Here is a 19838-nt window from a genome sequence, read left to right on the forward strand (position 1 = left end):
TGGACGTCTACACTCACACACACACACAAGTGATTGGCTATAACCCCATTTATAACTCGATGAAGGTTTTATCTGCCCCATGAAATGGTAGGGATAAGGATTTTAACTGGAATTTTAAAATGAAATAGAGTTTGTAGAAACAACCCACCAGGCTCTGAGGGAGTGGGGTGCTGTGGAAAGAACACTTGACCAGGAATCAAAGACCTGATCGATTCTGGGCCTTCCTCGTCACTGGTTCTGGGACCTAAAGAAACTTCTTTGTGAGTTTAGCTGCTACCTTTTCTGTAGTGGCTACATTAGAGGTTAGAGTTAACAAGAACCTTAGAAATGCTTAGTCCATTCATCACACTAAGGGGATTCTGTTAGAAATAATGCAAAACGGAGGAAGTCCTCTGAAGAACACCCAGATATCCACCAGTGATGAGAGGGTTTACAATTTTAAATTTAATTGCCTGTATTTCCATCTCATCTCCTCTTTCTTCCCTATGGTCCGTCATAAGAAATCCTCTACCTGGCTGGTGTGGCTCAGTGGATTGAGTGCTGGCCTGCAAACCACAGGTCACTGGTTCAATTCCTGGTCAGGGCACATGCCTTGGTGGCTGGGTCAGGTCCCCATTAGGGGGTGCCTGAGAGGCAACCACACATTGATGTTTCTCTTCCTTTCTTTCTCCCTCCCTTCCCCTCTCTTTAGAAATAAATAAATAAAATCTTTTAAAAAGTTTTTAAAAAATCCTCTCGCTATTGAAGAAAAACTGGGGGTGGGGAGAGAGAGAGAAAGAGAATGTATGTGCGTATATTCTCCCCTTTCCTCCTTTTTTCCCGTGGGGGGGGTGAATGTGGATTTCTTGTATTATCAGAAGAAGCATGCAAAAATGTTATTTCTAAAAACAGCAACTAAAATTTAGGTCATCTGCTGGCACATGCGCATGATAATGACAGTAAACACTGTCCAAGGTGAAGGGGGTGGCAGAAAACAGTGACCATGGGGAGGTTATTGACCTTCCAACTATATGTACGGCTAATAGGACTTTTCAGGCTCTTGCCTCCTGAACTTTCTCAGAACGTCCAGTACTGCTTGTGGCACTGCTTGTGGGCACCTCTGCCCCCTCACTCCCAAAGACAAACCTGCGTTTTGTGACCTGCCACGAGTCATCCTCACGCATGTTCTGAAGTACACCTTCTCCCAGTTCCTGTCACCTATTGCTGCTGGCTGTCGGCACCACCAAAAATCTCTCCCAACCTCACTTCCATCCAGCCTCCTCCTGCTTTGAGATCGCCTTGCAGGGAGGATTCCCCTGCCTGATGGCAGACTCATCACACTTCTGTTACATCTGTCCTGCCCCCTCAGCCTTAGGTTCTGATTTCAAGTCTTTGTAGTTCTTGTTTCAAAGACATCTTGTTTCAGTGATGAAGGGAGGTATAAATATCAGGTTTTAGTCACTGGTAGGTCTGTTCAAGCCTAACAAATTCAACGTTTTCAAGTTCTGTATCATTGAGCACTGACTGATTCACATGCAGTGGTTAACCTTTCCCCCTGCCACTTTCCTCCCTCCCCAGCAGAGAAATGGGGAAAATACCATCTTCGCTGGGGAACACGTTTCTCAACAACTCCAGGGGAGTCCAGTTCACTTCCTTCTTCATGCTTGACTCCCCCTCAGCTGAGAGAGGCTGGATTCATTGAATGAAGTTCAGTACTACTTCTTCTGAACAGAGTAACAAGGACCCATCAAACAAATAAGCTTGGGGAATATGTCAACAATGGTTATAACACAAGGGTGATTTGTTCAGCTTGGCCTCCCTACCCAAGAAGCCAGACAGGGAAACCTGCTTAAAACTTTTTTAAAACAGATTTTTGTTTTTTTTTAATTTTTAGAGAGAGGGGAAAGGAGGGAAAAAGAGAGGGTGAGAAACATCAGTATGGTTGCCTCTCATGTGCCCCACACTGGGGGCTCAGCCCACAGTGCAGGCATGTGCCCTGACTGGGAATTGAACCGGCAACCCTTTGGTTCACAGGTCAGTGCTCAATCCACTGAGCCACACCAGCCAGGGTTGCATAAAACTTTTATCAAAAACAGTTACAAAATGTCCAAACTTGACCTTTGTGTGTGTTAATTCTTATGTACTGATTGGCCAGAATCAGGAATTTCGATTTGGACCATAGTATTGTTTAAGACTATCTGGATGGAAACTTTTGAACTGGGGGAGGCAGGAGGTGTGTGAAAGAGTATGTGTGTACTTTGGAGCTTGTAGTGAAGGTGTATTACATAGTTGCTAGGGGTGGTTTTGTGGGTTTTTAATGTTGGTTGTCAGGAAAGGAATTCTGCCTCTGGGGTGGAAGAACTAAAGACCGAAAAAAGGAACATCACTTCAGCTACCAAGCGTCATTTAACACTCATCTGACTCTCTATTGAATCTTGAAAAAGGCAGCCAAAATTTTTAAGTGCATGAAATGGAAAGGGCACTGATTGCGTTAGCTCTTTGTCCTCTACCAAAGTGGAATGCATTTCTAAGACTTACTGGTCTAACTCTACCCAAAATCTCTGTCCAGGAGCTATCCCGTGCATCTAACTGGACTTGCGTTTTCCAGTGTGGTAGCTGACAGCCACATGCAGTGCAGCTATTTCAGTTTAATTAATTAAAATGAAATGAACAATTTGGTTCATTGTTTGCACTAAGCACATTTCAGATGTTCACTTGCACATGCTTAGAGGCTAATGTATTGGATATTGCAGATATCAAATGTTTCCCTCATCACAGAAAATTCTGTTGGACAACAGGATCTACCAGGGGTGTCCAACCTGCGGCCCATGGGCTGCATGCAGTCCAGGATGGCCGTGAATGCGGCTCAGCACAAAATACTAAATTTACTTAAAACATTGATTTTTTTGTGATTACGTGTTGCCATGTATTTAATGTGTGGCCTAAGACATATCTTCTTCCAGTGTGGCCCAGAGACACCAAGTGTCCCCGACAGACACTTATTTTCAGGATCTGAAAGTACGAAGTGTGGGCTGTGCATCCCTCTTGCCTCTGGAGTTAGGGCTGGAAGCTGGTCTTACTTTTTGACATTGTGAAATTCAGTGAAGAGTGTACTTGTTACCAGAAACCAGTTTAAATATTGACCTTGCAGACATTTCTTCAAAAGTTAGAACTTGAAATTTGTAAACAAGTGAACCCTGCATGAGAGACATGGTATAGAACCAAAGAATGTCAAGGACCATAGTTCATGTTTTCTGTGACGGATTTGTTCCTGGAAAGTTGTGAGTAAAGGGAAACCTAGTAAACTAGTTGAGTTTTAAGTGTAGTGAAGAAGCATAAGAGAATACTGGGATAGATCGTTTTGTACAGAGAAAGATTCCATGGTTAGAGGAATCTATGATTAGAGGTGTAAGGAACCATACACCTTCCAGTTCATTTGTTTGGTCAGTTCCAAAGTCTGTGTGCTGCATGTTTGTCTTAGTAAGGCTGAGCTCCTTAAATACAAAATTAAACTTAAGTAGATGGAAACTGTATTGGTTATATTTCCTAATGTCCCAACCATAGGTGTTAGAAATGTTTAGGCGTAGGTAGCAGCTGTAGAGGGGTTTTATCCCTAAAGGTGTTTTAGGGTATTATACCATCTTTATATAAAAATATTTACTGATAGTTATACTACTGTGGAGTTTGCAAAAGAGATATTTATTGAATGCTTGAGTGAATGAATGAATGAATGCTATCTAATTTAATATGACTAATCTGTTGATTCTAAGACCTGCAATTATGACTGGAGGATTTCTGATTCATTTAAAGGAGTCATTAAAATATTAAAAATTTTAGTAACAAATTGATCTTAGATTCACTTTAATTTAAAAAGGGAAATCTGTTGTGATAGCACTTTACATCAATCACAGAATGTTGTAATTTCAACTTTGTAGGACTAGCTGTTTGATTTTTGTAGTCTTAGTATAAGTGTGTACTAATTGACTTTGAAAGAACATTTAAAAATTTCAAATATACATTGGAAGTTTAGAGGGAATAAATATCATAAATTCCAGGATGCCCATTACACAGATTTCATAGCTAGTGTGACTTTGCTGCACTATGACATCATTTCCTCCCCCTTCATTTTTTACGGTTTTTTTAAAAAGTGAGAGACATCTATTATTTTTATTTCTAGTGCTTTAATATGCGTCTTTAAAAATATGGAGATATTTTTGTATAGCCACACTGTTATGACTATATCTAACAAAATTAGCAGTAATACCTTGTTATCATCTATCTAATACCCAGTTCACAAATACTTCCAAGTTGTCTTCATTTCTTTTTACAGTTGGTTTCTTCAGAAAGACTTACCAGAGAATGATTTATTTAAGTCATTTGATTATTACAATGCCAGACCTATTGTACGCAGGTTCGAAGCAAGTTTGAACTTTACAGCGAACACTCGTATACCCCATACCTGGATTCTGTCGTTAACACTTCGCTGTATTTGCTCTGTCACAGGTCTACCCATCAGTCCATTTCGCTATCCATGAATTCATCGTATTTTTAATGACCTTCAAGATAAATTGCCAAATGTTAGGACACTTCCCCTAAAACACTTCATTAACTAAAGCTCAATATTCGTTTATAATTTCTTGAAGGTAAGATTTGATATAATGAAATGCACAAATCTTAGTATACACTTACTGAGCTTGGACAAAAGCATGCCCTCGTGTGACCCAAAGCCACATTGTGATGGGAACATTACCTGGGAAAATGTTCAGGTAATGAATATTTACCCCTCTGTGGCCCTGCCAACTTGGTCTCTGTTCCTGCCCCCTGCCTCCCAGTCAACCACTGATGTGAGTTTTTTCCTGTTCTAGAATTTCATATAAATTCATTTAGTATGAACTCTTCTGTATAAGACCTCTTTTATTCCGAGTATTCCTCTTTTATTCCGTTTTATGCTAACGAGCTAGTGAGCTATGATGTTGCATGTAGCAGTAATTCCCTTCCGTTACTGAGTAGTATCCCATTGTATGACATATTATCACAGTTTGTTTTTCCATTCTTCTATTGATAGTTGACGGAGGTGTTTTGAGTTTTAGGCTATTATAAATAACACTACTGCAAACATTCTTGTACAAGACTTTGTGAACATATGTTTTTATTTCTCTAGAGCATTAACTTACTACAGCATTATTAGTCGTCTTCATTATTATGATGTTTAAAAACTTCATCTAACTGGAAAAAGTCATAATGCTCAATTGTGAAATCACAGTGTTTCATCAATAGATCAGAGCTTTAAAGACACTTGATTCTAAGGACGCTAGTGGACTCTTTAGCCAAAAGAAAATAACCATCACAGTGCCACTTGAATTACCAATTAATTTGGAATCAATCATAAAGTGAATTTTACATGAACTTTGGATTGGGAGAAAGGAATTTTGACCTTTAGTCCCAGCCCTACCTCTAACTAGTAGCTTCCTCATCTTGTGAAATAATCCAGTCACTACCAGAAATGAGGTGTTGATCTCTAAGCTGTGGTTCAGTTCATCAAACCTTTCTCAAGTCTGTGCTGAGCTTGGAGGACACAGATAGGAATGAGACAGACCTTTTGGTCTACAAGGTGTTTACACCACAGAGGTGCCAGATGGTCTTCTCCATCTATGAAGCGTCCGTTACATTGCTGAGTCATTATGTACCTCCTGTTGGGCAAAGCACAATATAGTCAATCGATGAACGAAAGGATGGAAGTAATATCAAGACATTATAATATGTCTGTGGTCACCGATATATCGGTAACCAGCCATAATGTAAGTACAGGGTACTGTCTGCTGTAATAAAGATTCAGTGTGCTTGGGGAACACCGGAGGGAAATGACTAAGAAAGATGGGATTCTGAAGTTGTAACTGCTTCCTCATAGTTTTTAGGGAGAAAAGAGTCTAAATAAACAACAAGGTCTTATTTCATTTTTCTTGTTTCTAATTGAGGTGAAATTAAGTTACATCAGCTGTCACCATACAATTGAGGCCCTTCACCTGTTTTGGTCGCTCCCCAACCAACCCCTTTCCCCTCTGATAACCACCAGTTTATTCTCTGTATCTACGAGTTTTGTCTTCTTTGTTGTTTTGTTTTTTTAGATTTCATGCATAAGTGAAATCATACGGTATTTGTCTTTGTGTTCCTGACTTACTTCACTTAGCAAAACGCCCTCAAGATCCATCCATTTTGTATCAAGTGGCAAGATTTTCTTTTTTATGGCCAAGTAATAACCCACCTGTAGATAGACACATTACATCTTTATCACTCATCCATTAATGGGTATTTAGGCTGTTTCCATATCTTGGCTAGTGTAAATAAGGCTGCAGTAAACAGAAAGTGCATATGTCTTTGCAAATTAGTGTTTTCATCTTCTTTGGATAAATACCCAGAAATGAGTATTGAGTCCTGTGGTAGTTCTAGTTTTAATTTTTTAAAGAACATCCATACCATTTTCTATAGCAACCGCACCAATTTACATTCATACCAGCAGGGCACGAGGGTTCCCTTTTCTCCACATCCTCTTCACCACGTGATTTATTGTCTTTTGTCATCCATAATAGCTGTTCTCACAAGTGTGAGATGGTATTTCATGGTGGCTTTGATTTGCATTTCCCTGATAATCAGTGATGTTGAACATTGCATGTGCCTGTTGGCCATTTGTATGTATCTTTGGAAAAATGTTTATTTTGATCCTCTGACCGTTTTAAAAATCGATTCTGTTTTTTTTTGCTATTGAATTCTTTATATAGTTTGGATAGTAATCCCTTGTTGGATATACAGTTGACAAACATTTTGTCCTATTCAGTTGGTGGTGTTTTCATTTTGTTGATGGTAGCAAGTTGCATTTCTGATATAGGAAAAGCTCCACGCTATAAATGACATAGTTTAGAATCGAACGGCCTTCTTGTTCATGTACAAGATTCGTATGCCGTGGATCTTAAATTTCACCCACTTTGATTTAATTTTCAATGACCATGAAGTGTGTTTTTCTGTTTGAAAAGAGTTTGCATTGCAGTCCCCCCTTATCTGTGTGTGCATTTAAGAGAAGTATTTATGGGGTACCTCCTATTAACATAAAGTATGGGGTGGTGATGCCACGTGAACTAACTGAACAGGACTTACCTGCAGCCAATGGCAGCAACCTGCTCAGTTTGGAGAGACACCTGTCACCGTCACGCTTGTACCTTGTGTTAGAAGAGAAAGCTTCTGTTTATGTGTGTGTGTGCCTTATATTACCTAGCAATTGAAAGCTATTATCTCAAGGCCATACTTAATTTTTAATAGTAAGTTGTACTATTGTTTGCTTTCCAAGAATCCCTAAGGAGAAGTACCAGATTTACCAATAATTTAAGTATTTTCAGAACAGGGAATTTAAAGAGGCATCTATTTTAGTTACTGTTGTCATATGACCTGTATTACCGGAAGGTTCACTGCTGATTATACACCCCAAACCGAGTGTGTATGCACCAGACGAAGGAAAACCAGCTTGCTCAATGAAGTAAGTTCCAACTGAAAATGGACATTCCAGTTTTGAAAGTAGGCTGGTCTGTCGCTGTCTTCTAGAATTAGAGGGCCGTCTTAAAATAAGGAGCATGGACAGTTTATCATACAAAATGAAGGAAACTTGTTATGAATTTGTGTTCTCTCCATTTTCATTAGTTTGAAAATAATCATACAAACTGTATTTGCACATGAGTCCCTTGAGCGATCCCAGTCAGGACAGCAGGCGCAGACGTGATAACAACAGGTGACTGGGCCTTTTAGGGGCTGCACTGCAGTGGCATCAGGCTGTAATCGTTGCAAAGAGGCGCTGTCCGTAAATGAGAGAATTTTCTGCAAGCTTCTACTACAGGAAGACAGAGAGATCTGATCACTTTTCAGAAGTTAAATATAAGGAACTTCTAGGAGGAACCTTCTTTAATTGGACTGTCCTTGGTCGGTTTTCTGTTTGAATGTCGGGACTTCGCTTCAGAGATGCTTCAGGTAGCACCACCACTCTGTTGTATCAAAACGATGAAATGCCCTTTTCAGTAAAGGCAAAGAAGCGTAAAGTAAAATTTTACCAGGAGGGAAAATGGTAGCTTATTACAAGACCTGGAGAAGTGTGTTTGTTGAGCTGGGAAGAAGAATAGGAAGAATGAATGGGTGGTCAGGTGAGGTTACTGTGTGACCCATACAAACATGGACCAAAGAAGAGAAGTATAGTGAGACCCTTTGTTGATTAGGACTCTTGGTTGTGAGTGACAGATACCCAGTCCCAAATAGCTTAAGGAATTAATTAAAAGTCTATCAAATTAATTTCTATAAGTCAAATTACATGCATACATACAGGCTGGGGCAAAAGTACACAGAACAAGAGCTTGTTCTTGTATTGTTATTAAGTATTGTATTATTTTCCATATGAACAACTGTAGTCCTGCTTGTGCCTCACTCTTTACGTGTTTACTTAATGATAAATTCCGAAGTGTGGACCATGACTGGGTTAAAGGATTCAAAAGAGGTCATTGGGATTTTATACACAGGGTCTGGTACAAATAACACCCCTTTATTACAGAATCTTTTATTACAAAATCATATTGTAATTCTGTAACATAATATCACACTCAAGTACACCACATGACATTTTAGGGGAAATGTTCAAATTAAAACTGTACATTATTACACCCATATTACTAGTCTACCAACCACACTCATGCAGACATTACTTCTGTGTGTGTGTGTGTGTGTATGTGCATGGGTCAGTCTGTTGTCCTCTCTGATGGCTTTATTTTTCGGAAACTCCAGGCTTGATTTGTTCATATGACTCTCATTCCTGAGGAAAACCCTACAGCTTTGTCATCAGCTGAAGGACTCTGACTCACCTGCGTGGTGCCACACCTGAGTTCTGGGACACAGAGGCGTCTTCTATGACGTGGGAAGGTGGATGGGACCGGGCAGCACAGGTATCTGCCGTGCTCCTGCTCTTCCTTTTCTCGGTGCAGGTGCCCATTGGTCTCTGCTTCAGGAAGTCCCGCATCCTGTGCCGGGACTCCAGAGTTCAGTCACACCGTGTTCCTTACACTTGCATGGATTTGCTGACCCTCGGCGTCATTTGTCTGTGCAGCTAAACCTCTTGATAACCAGTGGAGGTTTTATCATTTTAGTAAGATTTTGCTCTGAGGACACCCAATACTTGACTTGTCTCTATTGAGAAAGGATCATTTTGTTTTTTTTACCAACGAGAAGCCCATTTGCAAGTATCTAGTTCTAGAAATTAGTGTCAGTGTACAGGTCTGATCAGGAAGGAGCCAATATTATTACCTTTATCTCTCCATTTTGTTTCAACAGCAAAAGCTCCTGAGCAATTTTTGAGGGGAGTGAAGGCACCATGGCATTCTGCCATGTATTATGATGATCAAAAGCTTGTTTTTTCTTCCCTAGTCATTGGCAGACTTGTTGAAAAGTTCGATTTTATATCTCTGTTGCCTGTCACATAATAGGAATTCAATAAAATGTATCTAATGATTGAAGGAAGATTTGAGGATTTTTATTTTGACCATTTTACTACTGGATGTTTCAATTTGCAAAATTAGACTTGAAGTTGGACATGTACAATATTAACCCCGGCACATCTACATTTACTTTATAATCTAAATTTACTATAATTCATATCTTCCTGCCTATATATTATAATACCTACACACTACAATATATACTCATAGATATAATATCTCCAAAAATAAAACCCAATGCCCAGCTTTCTTTAGCTGGATTAGGCCTCGATAATTAATGTGCTGGATAGAGAAGGGAAGGGCCCTTTCCAGTTTCTTGCCTCTCACCAAAACAGTTTTTTTCCTTCCAAGTTCTTTGTGTGGAAAGAACTTCACATTCTCTGAGCACTCGCTGTGTGCCGGGTGTCCTGTGGACACATTGTTGTGTTGGAGTCTCTCGGCCACACCCTGAGCCTCCTCCTCGGCCACTACGAGAATCAGTCACTCTCTCCTTCGTACCATCTGTCATGCATTGATCACTCTGCATCATAGGCGTTATTTGTGTACATTTCTGCGTCTCTTACTAGACTGGGGGATTTTCAGCTACAGAACCTGTGTCTTCGGGTGTGTATTTTCAGTGCCCAGCTCACAGGGAGAGCTCTAGAAATGGGTGATCTTCAGGTTACAGATTTGACATCTGAGGCTTGCTCAGTTACTAAATAAAAGGAGATAAGGTTAGCTTTTGAGCTCGTGTCTCCCAGACTCTAAAGTTTGTTTTCTTTCTGCTAACCCACCCTGAGAATGCAAGGTTGGCCAGAGTGATGAGGACGATGGAGGAAGGGAGGTCGAAAGGGAAGATGAAAGAGAGTTCTTGCTGGCTGGAACTAGAAAGGAAGGTGGATTAGACCATGTGGGGCTTTTGTCACAGAGGACTGCCGAGCGAGCCTCACCCAGAGAAGGCATTTCCTTGGAAAACTCTGGCAAAGAGCTGGAGCACTGAGACGTTTGTTGTCCAGGACAAAAAAGTCTCACTGCTGTATTGGAACATTCTCTACCATGCTCTCTGTGTGGGGAGATTTTTACCTATTAGGCTGTAGTCTGAAATGAAATGAGAAAATAACACACAACATGAACATCACAGCTCCCACAGTTGCATGCCTGAATTTTATTTCTTGGACATTATGGTTGGGGTGGGAGAGATTTAGGGGAAGCCTTCTGAAGTAGGGGTGGTGAGTGGCAGCATCTGCCATATGTCTATTCTCACATGTTTGGCTTCTTAAAAAAATAACAGCTTTATTTGGGATACAATTTACTTACCATATTCTTCACCTATTGAATGTATACAATTCAATGGGTTTTAATATATTCACAGATGTACAGCCATATTACAGTTAATTTTAGAACATTTCATCACCTCCCTAGAAAATCCCTGTGCCCATTACCAATCACTTCCCTATTCTTACCACCCCACTGCCTCCCGCCCCTACTCCGCCCTAAACAACCACCAATCCACTTTGTCTTTGTAGATTTGCCTATCGTGGACATTTTAGACGAGATTGGGCACATGCAGCGTGGTATGGCTGTAGACTTTATCATGAACATTTTAAATAAATGAATCAATACAATATATGGTTTTTGGCTTAATGTTTTCAAGGTTCATCCATGTTGTGTCATGTGTCAGGGCTTTGTTCCATTTATTACTGAGTAGTATTCCATTGTATAAACATACCACATTTTATTTATCTGTGTATTTGTTCACCAGCTGATGGACATTTGGGTTGTCTCTACTTTGAGGCTATTATAATGCTGCTGTGATCATTCATGCACAAATTTTTGTGTGGTCGTTAGTATTCATTTCTCCTGGGTGTACACTTAGAAGTAAAATTGCTGGGTCACATGGTAACTCTAATGTTCAGTCTTTTGAGCATCCATTAGAGATTTCCAAAGTGGCTGCACCATTGTACATTCCCACCAGCAGTGTACGATGAGGATTCCAATTTCTCCACGTATTTGCCAACACTTGTTGTTATCAGTCTTTTTGATTATAGTTCTCCTATTGGTTGTAACGAGTATCTCTTCATGGTTTTAATTTACCTTTCCCTGATGACTAATTATGTTGAGCATTTTTCATATGCTTTTGGGTCATTTGTGTGTCTTCTTTAAAGAAATGTCTGTTTGAATCCCTTGCCCATTTTTAAATTATTTGTGTTTTTATTGTTGAATTTTAAGAGTACTTTAACTATAAGCCCCTTGTTGGATATATAACTTGAAGATATTTTCTCCCGTTTTGTGGGTTATTCTTTTACTTTCTTAATCACATCCTTGAGGCACCAAAACTTTAAATTTGGTGAAGTCCAATTTAATTATTTTTTCCTTTTGTTGCTTGTGCTCTTGGCATTATATCTAAAAGGCCATTTCCTGACCTAAGGTCATGAAGATTTACACTATGATTTTCTTTTATGAGTTTTATAGTTTTAGCTCTTAACTTTGATTGATTTATGAATTCATTTTTGTATATGGTATTAATTAGGGGCCCAACTTCATTCTCTTGCATGTGGATATACAATTGTTCTAGTAGCATCGTTTCTTTAAAAGCCTATTCTTTTTCCACTAAATGGACTTCACACCCTTGTCACAAATCATTTGGCCGTAGGTGTATGCTTGTTTTTTTTCTGGACTCTCAGTTATACTCCATTGATCTTTAGGTGTATCCATGTGCCAGTACAGCACTGTCTGAATTACTTAGCTTTGTAGTAAGGTCTGAAATTGGGAAATGTGAGTCCTTCAACTTTGTTCTTTTCCAAGATTGTTACGGCTATTCTGGGCCTTCTTAATTTTCAAACAGACTTTAGGGTCAGCTTATCCACTTCTTCAAAGAAGCTAACTGGAATATTGAGGGGATGGTGTTGAATTTGCTGAATCTCCTCAGTTTGAGGAGACCTCCCATCTTAAAATTTTACATATTTTATCCAGGAACCTGAGATTTTTTTCTGTTTACTTAGATCTTCTTTAATTCCTTTAAACACATATTTTACCATTTTTATATTCTTTTTGATGTTGTTTTAAATGAAATGGGTTTGTTAATCTCATCTTTTGGCTTATTCATTGATAGTGTATAGAAATACAATTGATTTTTATATATTGGCCTTGTGTCCTGCTGCCTTATTGAATTTATTAGTTTTAATAGTGTTTTAGTGGGTTCCTTGGGACTTCCTACATACAAGGTCATGTTGCCTGTAGGTATATGTAGTTTTACTTCCCAGTGGAGGTGCCCTTTATGTCTTCTTCTTGCCTGCTGCCCTTGGCTGAAATCTCTAGTACAATGTTGAATAGATGTGAGGAGAGGGCATTCTTGCTTTGCTCCTGATCTTAGTGGGGAAAGCGTTCAGTCTCTCACTGTGCAGTAGGATGTTGGCTGTGGGTTTCTCACGGATGATCTTTTTCAGGTTGAAGGAGTTTCCTTGAGTTGAGTGTTTTAATCCTGAAAGGTTGTTGCATTTTATCAAATTTTTTATGTCTGTTAAGTGATGGTATAGTCTTTGTCTTTTATTAATATGGCATCTTGGATTGATTGACTCTTCTATGTTAAAACCTTGCGTTCCTGGGGTGAATCACTCTTGGTCATGGTGTATAATTTTTCATATGTTCTTGAATTCAGTTTGCTCGGTTTTTGTTGTTGTTGTTATAACAACTTAGCAAAATAAAATTCTGGTTTATCGTTGGACAACATTGTTTCACGTACACATCAAACAAGCAAAAAGAAAAAAGAATAAAGAGCAACTGCATAGACCAAAAAAAGGAAGAAAAAGCAACCTTTTATCTTTGGTCCTCTTAACCATGTCTTACACATCAACTACTTATGCTTGGAATACAATTTTTTTGTCGTTGTTTTTGCTTTTTGTTTTACAAGGGTCTTTTTCTCCTTTGAGATGAATATGCTGCGGCCAAGTTCATTATAGAGTCAGAAGTGGGACAGAGGATGCTTCAAAGGCTGCTTTGGTCACCCTGGAATCATTAGCAAGGGCTCCCCCTAACAAGATGTACAAAAATGTAAATTCCAAAATTACAAACATTTTACTTTTAAAAGTACTTTTAAGAAAAAAAGCAGGGCTTTGGAAGTTTTGGTTCTTTTTTTCCCTTCCCTTTTGCTAATTAATGTGGTTTTGCTTGAGTGGTAGAGAGCCCGCCTGCTAGTGTTCTGTTGAGGACTTTTGCATGTGTATTCATAGGAGATATTGGTCCGTTTTCTGCTGACATCTTTGTCTGGATTTGTAGTAGGGTGATCCTGGCCTCATTAAATTGGGATGTATTCCATCCTCTTCTATTTTTTAGAAGAGTTTGTGAAGGATAGGTGACAATCTTATTTTAAACATTCGGTAGAATTCACTAGCAAAGCTAGTTCCTGGGCTTTTCTTTGTGTAAAAAATTTTTTACTAACTTAATAAAACTTACTAACTTTATTACTAACTTTACTCATTATACATCTATTCAGATGTTCTGTTTCTTTGAGTCTGTTTTGGTAGTTTTGTCTTTCTGGGAATTTGTCCATTACATCCAGGCTCTCTGACTTTCTGGTATACTATTGTTGATAGCATTCCCTTCTCATCTTTTCTATGTTTGTGAGGTAAGTAGTGATGGGCCCTCTTTAATTCCTGAGTTTAGTAAATTGAGTCTTCTCTCTTATTTTCCTGCTCATTCTAGCTAAAGGTTTGCCAACTTTGTTGATCTTTTGAAAGAACCAACTTTTGGTTTTACTGATTTTCTCTATTGTTTTTCTATTCTCCTTTTCCTTTACTTCTACTCAAACACTTATCCTTATTCATTTCCATTCCTTCCTTCTGCTCTTCAAGTTTAGTTTCCCCCTTTTCTGGTTTCCTAATGTGGAGGTTAGGTAGTTGACTACGTTGTAATTGTCGTCTGCTTTCTCTGTCTCACAAGACAACTCGTGAGTGTGAATGACCAATGTTGAACTGAGTCAGTGCCTTCAGACCTTCTCCTTTGGGGACAGAGTGACAAGACAACTGAAGATACGGTGCCAGGGACACAGAATGGTGGCGGGAGCACTGGCCTCCTACTTTGATGGAGCCCTGTAGCACTGTGGTTCTAGGATCAAAGCATGGGCTCTGGAGTCTGGCCGCCTGCGAATGAGTTCTCTCTCTGCCACCAAAGAGCCTTACTTTACACATGTGTTAAACAAGAAGAAAGGTATGTTACTAACTCACAGTGTTGCTATAAGGAGTAAATGAGCTAGCATGTGACATACTTAGCCCAGAGTTGGCAGGTGATAAATGCTCAGTAAGGATTAGCTATTGTTTTTTTGTTGTGGTGGTTGTTAGGTCAGATTCAGACCTGTGCTGAGCTAACTCTGTGTTAGGTAGCTACAGCGCCCCCGGGTTGTGTTGCCATTTGTCGGTACTTCTTTGCTGACCGTCCATGACCTCACCAGCATATGCTACCAGGATGAACCTCACCTGCCTTTGCTACCAGGTGCTGAGACCTGTCTCCTCCTGGGGTGTGGCAGCCCTAGATGTTACTGTCAAACAAGAGATCCTTTCTCAGAAAGATCACAGACTTCAATTATTTGATCAACCATCCAGATTATAATGATCGTATGAGAACAGCGGCAAGAAGTATATTTTCCTAACAAATCTGCAACAAACTCAGGATGGGAGTACCCTAAACTATGAAAATGGTATCACTAAAAAATTCTAATTTCCGTTTTATAGTACCTCAGATTCTCCTCTTGAGGTGGGGGTAGAAATGTCCTTCTCTCAACTCACCAGAGGAGCTGCCATTAAAACCCTGTCACCTGGGGCTTCGTGGGGGTAAGCACATGCACCCATTGCAGCTCCCAGGCGCACGCTGCAGTTTGTGCCTCACCGGCATTTCTCATCCTTCAACCAAAGAGTGATCATTACTTTTACAAGGAGAAAAAGTGTGTGGATTGATCTCATTCTGGAACCTCCTTTAAAATGTAAAGTTAGCTACCTCTAGTTATTTATGAATGGTAATAGCTAAGATAATCCTCAAACCTTCAAACAAAGCAATATTGTATTAACTATAGCTAAATAATGTGTTATTACCAAATGAATATAAATATAAATATAAATATTAAAATAGTAGGCAATCATTATTTTAATAATATGTTACTTGTCTTCCTGAAAATGCAGAATGTTTTCATGCATACCGTATGTTTTTCCCCTCCCGACATCTCTGAGGTTGTTATAGGGAAATAGTTATTTCTGTTTTACCAATAGGAAGAAGAAATGATATGTTCTAAAGAGGTTTTTCCCAACATCTTTTACTTAAAAGAATACATACAACCAGTACTCACTCAATTATTCTGCCTCCCTCCCTCATTTCCTTGCTTTCTTTCCCTTTCTTTCTCTTTTTCTCTCTTTCCTTTAACCATTAAATCTTTTCATCAAAAGCATCACTAAGTAGTAGGCAGTATGTGGATTCCCCTCCTTTTTTCTGGCCTCATAGGTACTGAGAAATTAGAAAATACTAGGGGAAAAGTGAAGGAAAGAACTCAGTTTACAAATTGATTAGTAGCTTTTTTTTGGTATATAAATCAAGAAGATGAATTTTATCCAAAGATTAAAAAGTGTATTTGTCTTTTGGAAGACTGAATTTATCATGGTCAAAAGACATAGTAATAATATATTAATAACAACTAAATTCCATTTATGTCTTCATATGTGGAGCATGCTATTCTTTTTTTTTAAAGATTTTATTTATTTATTTTTAGAGAGAGGGGAAGGGAAGGAGAAAGAGTGGAAGAGAAACATCAGTGTGTGGTTGCCTCTCATGTGTCCCCTACTAGGGACCTGGCCTGCAACCCAGGCATGTGCCCTGACTGGGAATCAAACCAGTGACCCTTCGCTTCACAGGCCCGTGCTCAATCCACTGAGCTACACCAGCCGGGGCTGGAGCATGCTATTCTTGCTCTTTGTGTGTAGCTGTGCTCACAGACAACTGTGGGAGAATGTGAAAGATGGGGCCCGTGAGGTGCCAAGGAAACTGCGGGCCGTGGGTTCTACATAGACCGTTTGAGTGGCCTGGGATCAGCAGTGCACATCTCTCTCCAAGTTTCTCGTTCCATATTATTAATCAGTTAAGTTTCATTGGCTGTCTGCTGTTTTCCAAAACTGTTAGGCCACTAGCACTTTATATTATTTTTAAGACATCAAGTTAAGCCACACACACTAAGGCAGGTGTAGAGGGGGGAGGTGTGGGAATGGGGGTGTGCTATACATCATAACTAGACACAGGTTTTTGACAGGAAAGAGATAGATGATATAGAGGTGAAATCACTAACCACACCTCAGTTCCTGAGAATCATTTCAGTTCCTGAGAATCTGATTTATTCTAGTTTCTTTTTTGTATCAAATTTCACCTGCTAATCCTCAGTAAAAGTTCCACCGGAGGCTGAGAGAGCTAATAGACCCTCCGAAGGTTGCCCGTGGTGTATTTCCCTTCAGGGGAGCACAGGGAATAATTTTGGGTGGCTTTTGGAATTTTTAGGACCCTTCTGCCCCAGTGACTGCTGAAAGGAGTTGTGGCATTGACTTCTGAAATCGGAATGAACCCGAATCCCTGCCTGTTATTTAGATTTCTACTTAAAAATTCAACTTGAATAAAGTTAAACATGTTTTTATGTTTATTGGCCACAGAATTTTCTTTTTCTGCGAACTGCCCATTCGTATCTTTGCTCATATTTTTTGTAAAAGCTCTTGCATATTAAGCAGATTGACTCTTGATTCTGTGTTGCAGTCGACCTCATTTGTGGTTGTCTGATTTCATTTTAGTAAATATTTCTAAGTGCCATTTAATGCTCAGTTCTTGATAGAAAGGAAAGTTCAATTTGCAATCGAGATAAATTCTTAGTTTCACCCTTAAGCTAGGACGTTTGATTGGTTAATTCTTCAGCCTAATTTCAGTTATTAACTGATGTGTCTTCTGGCACATGTGAAGGTGAATATAAAAGAGTCAAAATAGAGATTTTTTAATATTATAATTTTTACTTTTTCATTTCTATAATGGAACTAAATACCATTCATGGTATTCTCTTTCTTCCAGTCAATCATGTTTTTTTGTAGTTTTACTTCAAATCAATGTGTTAGTAACAACCACTCAAAAGAACTTTAATAAGCAGTTTCTGTTAATCACATGCTTCTATATTTGAGAGATGTATCTACTACCTTTTCATAAAAACGTATTTTCACAGTAATATGTATTTCCAATTTTAAAAATTGTGCATTTGAGAAATTATAAGGAGTCATGGCACTTATTTTCATTAACACTTCAGATCAAAGTGATTTTCTTTTTTTTTTTCAATTTTTTTATTTAATTATTTTTCAAGTACAGTTTTCTGTCTGTTACTCCCATCCCATCCCACCCCCATTCTCCCCCCTCCCTCCCATTTCCACCCTTCTCAGTTGTTGTCCATGTATCCTTTACATATGATTTTCATATAAATCTTTTTGTGCTTTCACTTGGAACTCAGGAACTGATGACTTCTGTGTGGACATTTCTAAAAACATGCTGTTAAATAAGCTGCTCCATTGCCATTTCTTGGTTTCCCTGGCTGTAAAGCAAAGCTGGAGGAGTGAGGGGCTTGTCAAAGCACTGAGGTCTCAGAGGCTTGTATGGATTTCAGATCAGAAGCCTGAAGTCCGTGAGGGAGAACTACAGAGGCCCTCAGGTGCCCATTCCTACCAGTCCGAGGTTGTAACCATTCATGTGATTTTCCTTCTTCCTAATGGTTTCCGCAGCTATTCACCAAGTAGCTAAAGAGATTGAACTTGGAGGGTTTTGTTCCTCAGTGATTCTTAATAAGCTCAAATTTCTTATTATGATTTATGTCTCCATGTTACAAGTTGAAAGTATTTTACCAATAGTTTGAAATTCTTGTCAGGAATAATTATTGAGCACCCAGTTGAGTGAACTGCTGTGTGTATTCACTGGGCAGGGGAGAGAGGTTGAAGGCAGATGCCTTGAGTGTACTTCAGAAGTAGCCATCATCTTGTCATGCCAGCAAAGGACAACAATGTGGACAGACAGACAAAACACCTGACTACTGGTAGGTCTCATTTAGTACAAGATGGTCTCAAACTTTGTGTGCAGGTTTTACTTTTCACATGGGGACTCAGTTTATGTACACTAGAAGTAGTTGCTATTTAGTCAGTGTTGTGATGAAATGGGAATTTCTATCCATTTTGCAAGTCTGATTGCAAATGACAAACACACTGTTGCCAAATGTATAAAAAAAAGGAAGGAATGCTCCAAGCAATGTGGCAGTGAAGTTGTTTGCAGAAAAGTTGATACCTGGGTAAGAAACCTTTTGGAAGATGATGACTCTAGGGGATAGTTAGGAAGGAAAACAAGGGTCACTTTAGAGAAAACAGAATGGTAGTTTCAGGGATTTTGCACGTGGGTGTGTGTCTAATGAAGTTGAACAGAACAAAGGGAGATTATGCAGGGGATTGTAGTCAAAGGTAACCAGAGGTTTGCAGTTCATGACTGAATGTTTGTAGTGTTATGGATGCCAAAGATCACATGAAATTCCCTGCATGGGGGTAGCATGATCTCGGCCCTGAGTAAGGTATGGTTGCGCAGAAGAATATGACCGTAAATCAGAATGTGGGCACCAACTTTTTCTTTTCTGATAAGCTTTCCGGGTGGGCTCTAGTCAACCTGATAATCCTCTCTGCTTGGCTGCGTGGTCCTGCATGTCTACACAGCACACGGTGCTTCGTTTTGCCTTGTATCTTACATGTTCTAATTGTTTGACATTCAGATTGTTAGCTCCTAGTTGGTAGAGACCACATCAGGGTCCAGAGCTTTGACTGTATTCCTCACTCACCCCCCCCCGCCCCCCCCACACACGGATGCACCTTGGAGTTACTGCAGTATTACTGAAAGTACTCAGTAAACACCTTTCGAATGGAAAAACACTGTACTTGGTAAATCTAGAATGCTAGGGGATTTCTGTGGCAATTTTGAGGAAATTAGTAAAACACTATTAAAGAGCAAAATTCACATAATACTTGGCTGAACCACACACTTCCCGAGCCCTCGTTAACCTGACCGCCCGTCCTAAGGAGGGATTCTTTACATGGTGCCAGTGCTGCTGGCTTTTCTCCAGCCAGAGCAGACCACAGGCCTTGGACTTGGACACGTTACCCGCAGCTGTGTAATAGGCGTCTCCTCTCCACCTGCGTCCAATATGTATTCAGAACTTCCTCTTTTAAAAATAGTCTGTTAGACTATTACAGGATATGTAAAGGCTGGTAATTGCTTAGTTTATAAGACACTACAGTTTGCTGGGTAGAGGGGAAAAGGGAATCACTATAAAAT

General features: G+C 39.5%; 1 protein-coding gene across 4 annotated transcripts in view; it reads left to right on the forward strand.

The window, feature by feature from the left end:
* RBM47 (RNA binding motif protein 47) overlaps positions 1 to 19838 on the forward strand; it is a 142771-nt gene that overhangs the window by 81376 nt on the left and 41557 nt on the right. The gene's annotated exons all lie outside the window — the stretch shown is intronic.

The sequence above is a fragment of the Sturnira hondurensis genome, unplaced genomic scaffold (assembly GCF_014824575.4).
Source record: "Sturnira hondurensis isolate 20B ecotype Veracruz unplaced genomic scaffold, ASM1482457v3 Scaffold0015056, whole genome shotgun sequence".
Lineage (NCBI taxonomy): Eukaryota > Metazoa > Chordata > Mammalia > Chiroptera > Phyllostomidae > Sturnira > Sturnira hondurensis.